We start from the raw sequence: 10,298 nt of genomic DNA, 5'->3' as shown, positions 1-10,298 counted from the left end.
AACCTGTCTAGAAGCATTAAAACTTGCACCTCTGGAACATGAGGACAATATGCCAGCATTCAACTCTGACAACCAGGCCGTATAGGCAAACACGTGTGTCTAATATTCCACACCTGCAAAGCAATTCACTACACACATATTATTGAAATGGACGAGTTTGATTACATGCATATTTATTTCTGTGTAAAACCGACGGTTGAAAAGTGAACCGGTGATGTAAAAGGTGTTTAAATCGCTCTTGGCACCAAGCGACGGGTTCTGCGCGACGCTCAACCTGTCGCTCTGTGCCAAGAGCGATTTAAACACCTTTCACATGCGCGCGTCAGCGGAGATCCCTCCCCTGATCCCTCCTGCTGCGAGTTGTCCTGGGAACCCGCAGCAGCAACTTCCAGGGAAGTCGCGCTGCATTTGTCCCCGCGCTGAACCGAGGCGCGGCGTTGGAAACAGGGGACCCCCTCATCGCCGGTCATAACCTGAGTTTGGGACACCCTTTTGAGTGACAGCCGCAGCGAAGGGTTTGACTCGAGACGGAGGCGAGACCGGTTGAGGTTGTCCCGTCAACACCGCACCGGGATAGAGGATATGCGCTCTAAAGCTGCTGGCAGGACACTGAGGTGGGTCTAAATATATACAAGGTAGGAGGACGAGTCAAGTTACTGACAAGGTAATGCCCGGGCCATTGTGTGTTTTGGTCTCGGAAGGCCTACCTCACACACAAGTCTGAAATGAAACCGGAGATTAAGGGTTTATTGGAGTCTTTTCTTCCAACCACTGAACCGGTTGGTGACCATGAAACCGTTTCAGAGAGTACCAGCGTGGGAACGTCCCCTGTTTATATTAGCCTCTCTCTTCCACCCCCAGCGAGACCCATGTCGATGTATTCTGTTTTTAAACCTGGTATTGAAGACAAATGTGTTACAATTAACACAGGTTGAACTGTGACTATAAAACGCAGGTTGACCGTTGAGATGTGTGTGTGATTGTGAGTGTGTGCGTGTGTGTGCGTGTGCGTCCGTGTGTGTGCATGATTCTGTGTTTTCCAGGTCATCTATTGTCACCATAGATTAATATCGGTAATGTTAACCATGCCTCCCTCACCCAGCTCCATTCACAACTGCTGGCATTGTACTGGCCAACAGTGAGGGACTGTGGTTTTCGGTGTCTCCCAGTACGACATGGGTATAATGGGAGTACAACTAAACAGTAATATTATGGCGCTATTATGTAGACAAAGTTGCAGAGGTCGATGTGAATCACCAGAAATAACAAACTAAAAGTTGTAATACACGTTGTATAGCCTATAGGCAGTGCTTTTTAGTGGAGACCGATAGTGCTGGGATATCCCTGGTAACCAATGGTAAGATGAGAGATGTTTGTTTCTGTGGTGACGGACAGACCTGCAGAACGTTAGAACTACTATGGGGTGTAGTTTAGCTCTTGTAATGTACTGTGTACCAAACAGCTACCCCGACTGGGACCTCAACTGGTTCCCTGAATGGGTCATACTTGTACACCTACTAGTACCCCAACTGGTACCTATTGCGACCCCAACTGGGATCTACTGGTACCCCGACTGGGACCTACTGGTACCCAAACTGGGACCGACCGGTACCCTATAGGAACTCCAACTGGGACCAGACTGGTACCCCAACTGTTACCCTACAGGTACCCCAACTGGGACAAGACTAGTACCCCAACTGGGACCTACTGGTACCCCAACCGTGACCTACTGGTACCCCAACTAGTACCTATTTGAAAGCTGTGTCACTATGCACCCACATACCCCATATGTAACACAACAGTGATGGCACATTTTTATTGTGGGTGATGTCTGAGTTCATTGCTCTACTTCATGATTTCTCTAGTTTATGAGGAGGAGAACATTGGTACACATTGATTACCCCACTCGTTGGGCCGATGTGAATAGCTTTTTATATGAATAATTAACTTTTAATGACCTTCTGTGTAGCAGGCAGTTAGTCCCAGTGACGCCATAAAAAGGGAGACTTTGGTGATGTCATCTCATGTGTCTCACCAAAGCACAAGTTGACTTATAATATGTAGTACCTTTTCGGGAAGAAACTTGCTACGGCAGTATACCTGCAAATACCTATGCTGTGACAGGGAAATTACATGTTAGAAGCAGAGTTGGAAGGGCTAAAGTCCAACGCTATTGGAGCCCTGCCTACAAGTGGAATAGACAATGTAGCCAGAAGGGTGGGGAGGTGGACACATTTAGGAGCTGGGCGTTGTGGTTGTAGCTGATGGTGTATTTGGTTGGAGGCGGTGATGCACTACGCCATTATTGACGCTCCCCTCCGGTGTACATGCTAGCAGAGCTGGGGAGCGCACCTATGTTCCCCGCTTTGTATGTGACCGGGGAACATAGGACCCTGTGAGCAAATCTTTTCTTCGTAGGATGGTTGGGGCAAGTACCGCCTTTTTCGCCTCTGATTCGCCTGTGATTGGTTAGAATGTCTCTCCTCCGATTGGTTATGGTTAGGGTTAGGTTTAGGGTTAACCCTCACCATAACCCTAACCCTAACCCTAACCCTAAACCTGACCCTAACCTTTTGCACCCGGGGAACATAGGACCTGGGGAACATAGGGATGACCCCCAGAGCTGTTAGCCGCCATCCTCCATGCTAGCAGAACTGTTAGCCGCCATCCTACAGGCTAGCAGAATGGTTAGCCGCCAGCATACAGGCTAGCAAAAATGCCCAACCAGCCCACAGGTTTGCAGGACTCGCACATGATCTGTAGCTTGAGTTACTTATTAAGACTGAAACAGGGGAGAAAGGCTGAGTGCTTTACACTCGTGGGAACTTTATAGTACAACAGCTGTCTTTTCACTGTTGTCCATCACTGTCATCTTTACTGTCTCAGTCAAATCTTCCCCCCTTGGCAGCAAACTTTGCAGCCAGCTGTTCAGTACAGATCTATCCAGTGATTGTCTGTAGTCATTTTCATGGTGTGCACGAAATGGATTTGCATTAACAAACAACAAGCCTCTTTGCCAGCTATCCTGGCAGTTAGAGATATGTATCTGCCCTCCAATGTTGAGCTGATGGAAGAGCTAGGACCATCTTAGCTAGAGCTCAGAGACTGCACGTGAAGGATCCAGTCAGCTCCATGTTAAAGCAGCCGATCCATGATGTCTGCCACTACCCCCTCATTCATCTGGGCTGGAGTAGCAGCAAGCTCTTTAGTGCTATTATTGCACTGTACTTACTGTATGCAGCCCCTACTTCCAGGGGAAAGGTGTGGGTGTGTGTGTGTGTGTGTGTGTGTGTTTGTGTGTGTGTGTGTGTGTGTGTGTGTGTGTGTGTGTGTGTGTGTTAACCCTCTGTTTTATGAAAGCTGATCCCCGCTGATGGATCTTTATGGAGGTCCACACACACACACACACACACACACACACATACACACACACACACACATATACACAAACTGGTTCTCAGTCAGGTTAAGTTTGCGTTGGCCTCTGGGGAAGCGCCTGGGGGGGAGAGAAGCGCCTGGGGGGGAGAGAAGGTGAGTGTAGCACAGGACCGAGGTTGTCTCGTCTCTTGAGACACAACAGCCACCTGAGAGCTATAGCCTCAAAGGCCCCGCCCCTGGCCGCTGACATCAGTGCTTTGATCTGCCCTACTAAGTGTATTCAGCACAGGGCCATATTTAGCCTACCGTAATCAGCATGGTGAGAGAGCGAAAGAGAGGCGGGTGGGCGAGCGAGGATACGTGCCCCTCCGACAAGGCAACGCCAGTGTGTGTGTGTCTCTCTCTCACGGCGGTCAGTGTGTCTTCTTGCATGAGGGAACGAAACACCCTGCTGACGTCTTACAGACGGTAAGTTACTCCTTCACCTGTTCTGTGTTCGCCCCCCCCCCCCCCACGGTCCTCGTGACCATCAGGGAACACAACAGCAGCTCTTCAAGCCCGCCCGGTCACCCCACAGCAGGGACAGCAGACTCCATGTCCTGTTGAGTCTAGCCGCCACCGCGACCTCCGCTAGGATGCTGTGTTTAGTAACAGCTTTATCAGCGGGCTATCGTTTTTGGGGTCAGCGTGCGTGTTTTTGAGTTGGTGCGTGTGTGTGTGTTTTTGGGTTTTGTGCGTGCGTGCGTGTTCGTGCGTGTTTTCGAGTTTGTGCGTGTGTGCGTGTGTGCGTGTGTGTGTGTGTGTGTGTGTGTGCGCGCGTGTGTGTGGCCTTGCCCCGGGGACAGTCTATTGTGTGTTCTGCTCACTGGTGTGTAGCCTAGCCTCGGGATGTCACCCAGTGCTGCACCTGCTCACACGCATCACCTGAAGCAGGGCTCCAGCTCCCATCACCCCCGCCTCTACCAGCAGCGCCGCTGGCATCGCTCACTTCAAACAACGCCTTGTCACGACTGGCGGCTCTGTGGTCGCGGCAAGCCGGCACGCAACCGCAATCCAAAATAAACAGCTACTTATTACATGATTGGTGGATGAACTGCTGTCAACACAAACCTGTTGATGAACAGAGGGAGGGGGGAGAGGGAGGGAGAGATAGGGAGAGGGGAAGAGAGAGAGAGAGAGCTCTGTTGTAATCTGAGGTGCAACTTAAACCTCTTCGCTTTATCTTGACTTCACTCTCTTTTCCTGTGGCCCACCTACTCATCACGCTGACAGATGTGAGTGTGTGCGTGTGCATGGGTTTGTGTCCGTGTGTGTATTTGTACAGCCCCTTTCACAAATGCAGTCGATCCTAGGAATATTCTGGATATTTCCTGCATGGGGTAACGTTTGAGGGGAAAGGGATCAAAACAATGGTTTTCGGAGCGATTCGATAGCAATTTCAATGCAGCTTCCTTTGTTTGCGAACATGCTTTTTTCAAGATGGGCTGGAAACCGGACAGATTCCTCTGTGCTAAGTCAGCACAGAGGGTCAAAGTGAAAGGCAGGCTGGCATACACATGTGTTTTACCGACATCTGCTGGACTACCCGTTGGCCCATCTATTCGGGCACTGCCATGCCGGGAACGTTCCAGGACGTAGCTGAATGTTTGAACAGCGAACATCCACAGCGGTGCCCGAAAGGTTAGCCCATTCATTTAAGGTGAACTATGTGTGAATGAGGCTTTTGTGTGTGTGTGTGTGTGTGTGTGTGTGTGTGTGTGTGTGTGTGTGTGTGTGTGTGTGTGTGTGTGTGTGTGTGTGTGTGTGTGTGTGTGTGTGTGTGCGGGTGCGTGTGTGTCTGCGTGTTTGCGGGTGTGTGTGTGTGTTTGTGTGAGTTCGTTGGGGGGCTAGGGGCAGGGGAGTGGCTGACTCGTTCCATGACTGATATGGATCGATTGGTCGGTGAGAACTTTGTCCCCGGCGGCAGTCGTTGAGTCTCGGGAGCTGCGCGGTGGATAAAGTTGGGCCTACGTTGTGTGTTTAACCCTGGGACTCACGGGGTTGGAGGTGTTTGTTGAGGACGAATGCCAGAGAGGGAGCCTTGTGTTTATCTGCCGCTCTGCGGCTGCTGTCTCCATTCTGACGCCCCCACCGCCACTAGACGGACAGAATCAGGTTTATCCAGCAACAGCGTTTGATCAACATCCCGTTCCAGTTAGCGGTTTTACCATTCCTTTAATGAGTTGTCTTCACTGTGATACTGGTGGCAGTGGTGGGGGCTCCGCCGTGGTACCATGTGACTTCATAGGGTCACATGATTGGCTGTGATAAGGTTTCTGTTGGTTGCGGGAAGGAAGAGATTTGAAATGTGTCATGTATTTAAAATGTAGTCGTGTGTGTTCATACATTTTTGTCGTTACATGTTTTTAATGTTTTACTAAAATCATGGCGGTCATGGTGATTGTATCCAGATATTCTCTCCATTCTGTATGATGGGGACAGCAGAGATCCAGCAGCTACCATACGAAACCACAGCTCTATATCTTGTCTTGTGATCTGTTGGCCCAGCCTAAGCCTTCCACGGCAGCTATTGGTTGATTTAGCTGTCATCAACTGTCTAGTTGTCGGCCAAATCTTAATGGGAATGAATGACTTTTCTTCACTTGGTGGGCTAGAAGGTTTGAGCTCTCATCGCTGGGGTAGTGAGAGGGAGAAGAGCAACACTTCCAGACCCCCGGAGCCACCTGCTCTTTATTGTCCTGCAGGGGGGAGGGAGGGAGACAGGGAGGGAGGGAGACAGGGAGGGAGGGAGACAGGGAGGTGTTGTGGTGCACAGGATCAAAGGCCGGTGTCTGCTCACAAGTTGGTGCGGCACCCATCAAAGAAATGCCCTTTGGACCAGGAAGAGTTGTGTCGTGTTTAGGGTAGGTGGGTCGGCTGGACGCGCAGGAATAATTAGGTTATGGTCAGGACGGACGGGCGGGTGGGGTAGCAGGAAAAGATGAGTTATATCTAGGGTGGGTGCGTGGTTGGGGCAGCAGGAGAAGACGGTTTAGGGTGGGTGATTCTGTGGGGCAGCGGGAGCCTGGGCCGGGATGCCTCTGAGGTGGAGGCCTCGGGGGGGGACAGTTAATAACTGTCCCCAAACACAGAGCGCTCCTTTCATCCTGGGCCGTCCTCCTGCCTGTGCTCCTCTCCGGAGCGTCCTCTCTCGCCAACAGAGCGACCCTTTGTGTGTGTGAGTGGGGGGGGGGGGGGGGGGACCCTCACCATCTCCACACACACACAATAGAGCGGTTTGATTAAATCAAACTGCTGCTGTGACTATCTCTACGCACTGTTTACACCACCACACCGGCAGGCACACCGTTGCCACGGCAACGCGGTTCACAAGGTGCTGCCCCCGCGCGTCATTGGCTGTAAGAAAAGGTGCCGACGGACAGCGGAGAGGAATGGTGTCGAGGTAACAAAGGAGGAAAACGCCGGGAGATTTCAGGCTCCTGATTTCAACCGTTCAGATCGCTCAAAAGTTTGAAAGAATTTAAAAAGTGTTAATTGGAGAGTTAGAGTCCGGGGTTAGCAACGAACATCTTAATTGTGACATGGGGCGGTTGGTGTAACCTACTTTCCATTGGTGCACACATTCAGTCAGTGGAGACATGAGCTGCAGGCAATGCAATGTCCCAGCAGCTGTTTTAACTCGTTCCCCATGAAACCAGCACCAATAGCAAGTGGGACGAGTGTCAACAAACACTGCAAAGTAAACAGAACAGCTAAGCCCCGCCCACGTCATGCCACGCCAGCCAATCAGGGGGGTCCATATAGGGCAGACGGCTGATCCTTCAGCTCTGCTCCGGTTCCATATTCCACACGTTAAACGTTAGCTGTTCATACATGTTTGTTCATTAACAGGAATAACATGTTATGTCTGCTGTCAAATATCATGCTTTTTAAACCAGAAATCAGTAGGTGATGATGAGATCTTGTTGAACTAAAACCATTCATACAGCAATAACACAATTACTAATTGGAATAGTAATATTAATTGAGTAGATAACCTTTCTGCTTTCCAGGGTATGATACGATCATAGGGTGTCCCCGGGATACTGCTCCTGATCTAGACAGCATCTTGGATTATTAACTTTGCATTTATTCCAAAATTACTTTTTAACTTTGCAGATAATTTATTAAGATACATTTAACTAAGGAGCAGGTAAGGGTTAGTACATCTTTTTCAAAGATGCTGACGGTTAGATTGCGGACATTGGAGTTCGAACCCAGAACCTTTCGACAAGGAGTCAAACACCCAAAGCCCGATTCTCCTTCCCCCAATAGGAAAGGAAGTACCAGGGATGCATCTCCTGGTCTTATGTTCTCATATTAGAAATAGCAGGGATACAGCTCCTGGTCTTAGTGTCTCATATTACGAGGTACCAGTGGTTTGACCAGGTTAGTGGATCGTGTGACAGATGATGGAGCAAGGCCTGTATTATACTATGCAATTGACTGCTATTCTTTTACCTTCTGCTCACTATGTATGGCTATCTAGTGAACAGCAAGCAGTGGTTTGTCTCCAGTGCTGTTGATCTGAGCCATCGCTGTCCAGAACAGGTTGGAACAAGTTGTACTGTCTGAAGAACAGGGAGGCCTGCTCTGACGCTTTGGACTTTAGCATATGGAACCGCGTGAGACCTTCTCCACAATCACCATCTCTGCTGACTACCAAGCTGAGTGATAGATGTGTTTACTACTTCATGTTAAAGGGGAGAGAAATAAAACAGGAAAATGCAAATAAATTCACAAGGATGGGTTTTGACGGGGGCTCTTCGGCATTATGGCATCTCTAATGTGTTCTTAACAACGATGGGACTCAGCAACATACCTTCTGTTCAGGAGACGAATATTGCTACATTCAAACCAACCTTCAATTAAAGAGATTTATTTTAGCATATTAAAAAGAGCTGAACAAGGAAAAAACACACAACTGGAACGAGGACACATTGCTGTATTGGGACGTCGGTGTTTAAGACCCAGAATCTGGTCTTGTCCCTTTAAGACTCTTCCTGAAAGGACAGTCGTTCACAGTCAGACAACAAAGGAAGAAAGGTGCTTCACATGTGGCCAGAACCCCCCCTCTTCCCCTCATGTCTCACCCCTTTACCCTCCTCCCTGGTCAAGCTCTATTTCCTTATCCCTCTCTCTCTTTTTCCCTGTCCCTCGCTATGTCTCTTTCCCTACCTCCCACCTCTCTCTCTCTACCTGACCTTACCCCCCTATCTCTCCCGCTCTCCTCCCCCCAAAACAGAGGCCAGGTATCGGATGGCCGGGTTGGTTAATATTGAACTTGTTTTTCTGGTATGGGTTACCAGTGGTTGACCAATCACAGCAGACCCAATCGATGGGCCTGTCTGAGAGCACTACTGCCAGGCAAACACCGCTTCCCAGAATCCAGCCTGGTTATTTAGCAACCGGGGGTTGACCATGTCTGTGTGTTCAAGCGTGTGCGTGTGTGTGCATGGGTGGTGTGTAGATTACGTGTTTGTATGTGAGTGGGTGCGTAGTATAGGTGTGCATTTTCTTATGAGAATGTGTAAGTATAGGCTGTGTGTCTGTGTGTGTGTGCGTGTGTGTGTGTGCGTGCGTGCGTGTGCGTGCGTGTGTGTGTGTGTGCATGCATGTCTGGGGTATATATTTAGTTTATGTGTGAGTATAGGTTATTACATGTTTGTTTGTGGGATTTAGAGTTCTTGAAAAATAGATTCTTTCATGATGGCTCTTTCCTCCACATGTTCGCGTCTCGCTCTGTCCCTACATGGGGGGTCTGCTTGATCATATGTTCATAACCCATAGGCTGCGACCCATTTTAGGACAAACTGCTATTTTTAGTGCTTTTCCATCAGAGGTACAAACCTTTACAAGGTCGTATTTTAAGGTGAATCTTTATTTTGGTAGAAGCAGATGGCTATGTCCTAACATGTGTCTGAAGGTAGCTAGTCCTCTTACAGCCTTTAAGATATACTAGGTGTATAGGTATAGGTATATTAGGTGGCTCACTGTAGTATAGCATGCAAATACTCTAACAGCCTTTAGCATGTAGTTCCTTATAACAGTAAGATGCTTGAGTGCTTTGATACAGCTAAGCTGCTACAGAGTCAAACTCGACCACTTAGATGTTAATGAATTTTTCCGTTACAACCATAAATGTCATACCTTTGTTATTATCATTCTAATACAACTACTTATCTTACCAATGCTACTATGTATCAAATTAATACTACTACCAATATCATTCTAATACTATTGGTACTTAGTATTATAATAGGACTATCAAACTACTTACTATTAATTATCATACTACCTGTACCACTGGCCTATCATGCCTATACTTCTACTACTATACTACTTATACTCCATTCAGACTTTAAACTTTCATACTCTGTTCAAACTCAATTTAACACTTAACATGTTATGGCTATTTTGAAAGCCAGCAATCTAGTTTAGTGTCAGCCTTTCAACAGCCAGCATTCACACTGCAATTTCTTCTGAAATGGCCTTTTGTAGATATCACTTCAGGTCATTATCCCTTCTGTGTGGTTTAGTAGTACAATGATGACCCCTTGTCTTGTCGCAGAACTTCAGTACTATCTGATAATAAAACTCTTTGACTTGACTTGTTTTGGATCAAAACTTTTCACTGTTGGTGTTTCTGGTAATTTCAGTTGGGGGCACCAATCCTTTTTGTCGCACAATTATGACCATTGTTCCCACTTGCAACTCCCAAGAGGACATCTGACGACAACACGGTCTTCCTCCAAATCTATCAGGAAAACAAAGTGAATATTATGTTATGAATATTGCATGCCAGCACATTCATGGGCCAAATTCAGCGGGTTGAGTTCAGGACAATGTGATGTAGGAGTGGTCGTGATCCTTTTGCAACC

The 10,298-nt window shown here is 48.2% G+C and overlaps 1 protein-coding gene across 1 annotated transcript in view; it reads left to right on the top strand.

The window, feature by feature from the left end:
- Positions 1 to 430: 430 nt before the first annotated feature.
- LOC307076137 (A-kinase anchor protein 13) overlaps positions 431 to 10,298 on the top strand; it is a gene marked incomplete at its 3' end in the record, with an annotated part of 18,710 nt that continues 8,842 nt past the window's right edge. Inside the window, exon 1 of the mRNA XM_079737021.1 lies at positions 431 to 614. The remainder of the gene's footprint in view (positions 615 to 10,298) is intronic.

This window comes from Pollachius pollachius (genome assembly GCF_949987615.1).
Source record: "Pollachius pollachius genome assembly, chromosome: 5".
Classification (NCBI taxonomy): domain Eukaryota; kingdom Metazoa; phylum Chordata; class Actinopteri; order Gadiformes; family Gadidae; genus Pollachius; species Pollachius pollachius.
The sequence above is the reverse complement of the archived record's forward strand: the minus strand, read 5'-3'. Positions and strand labels throughout refer to the sequence as shown.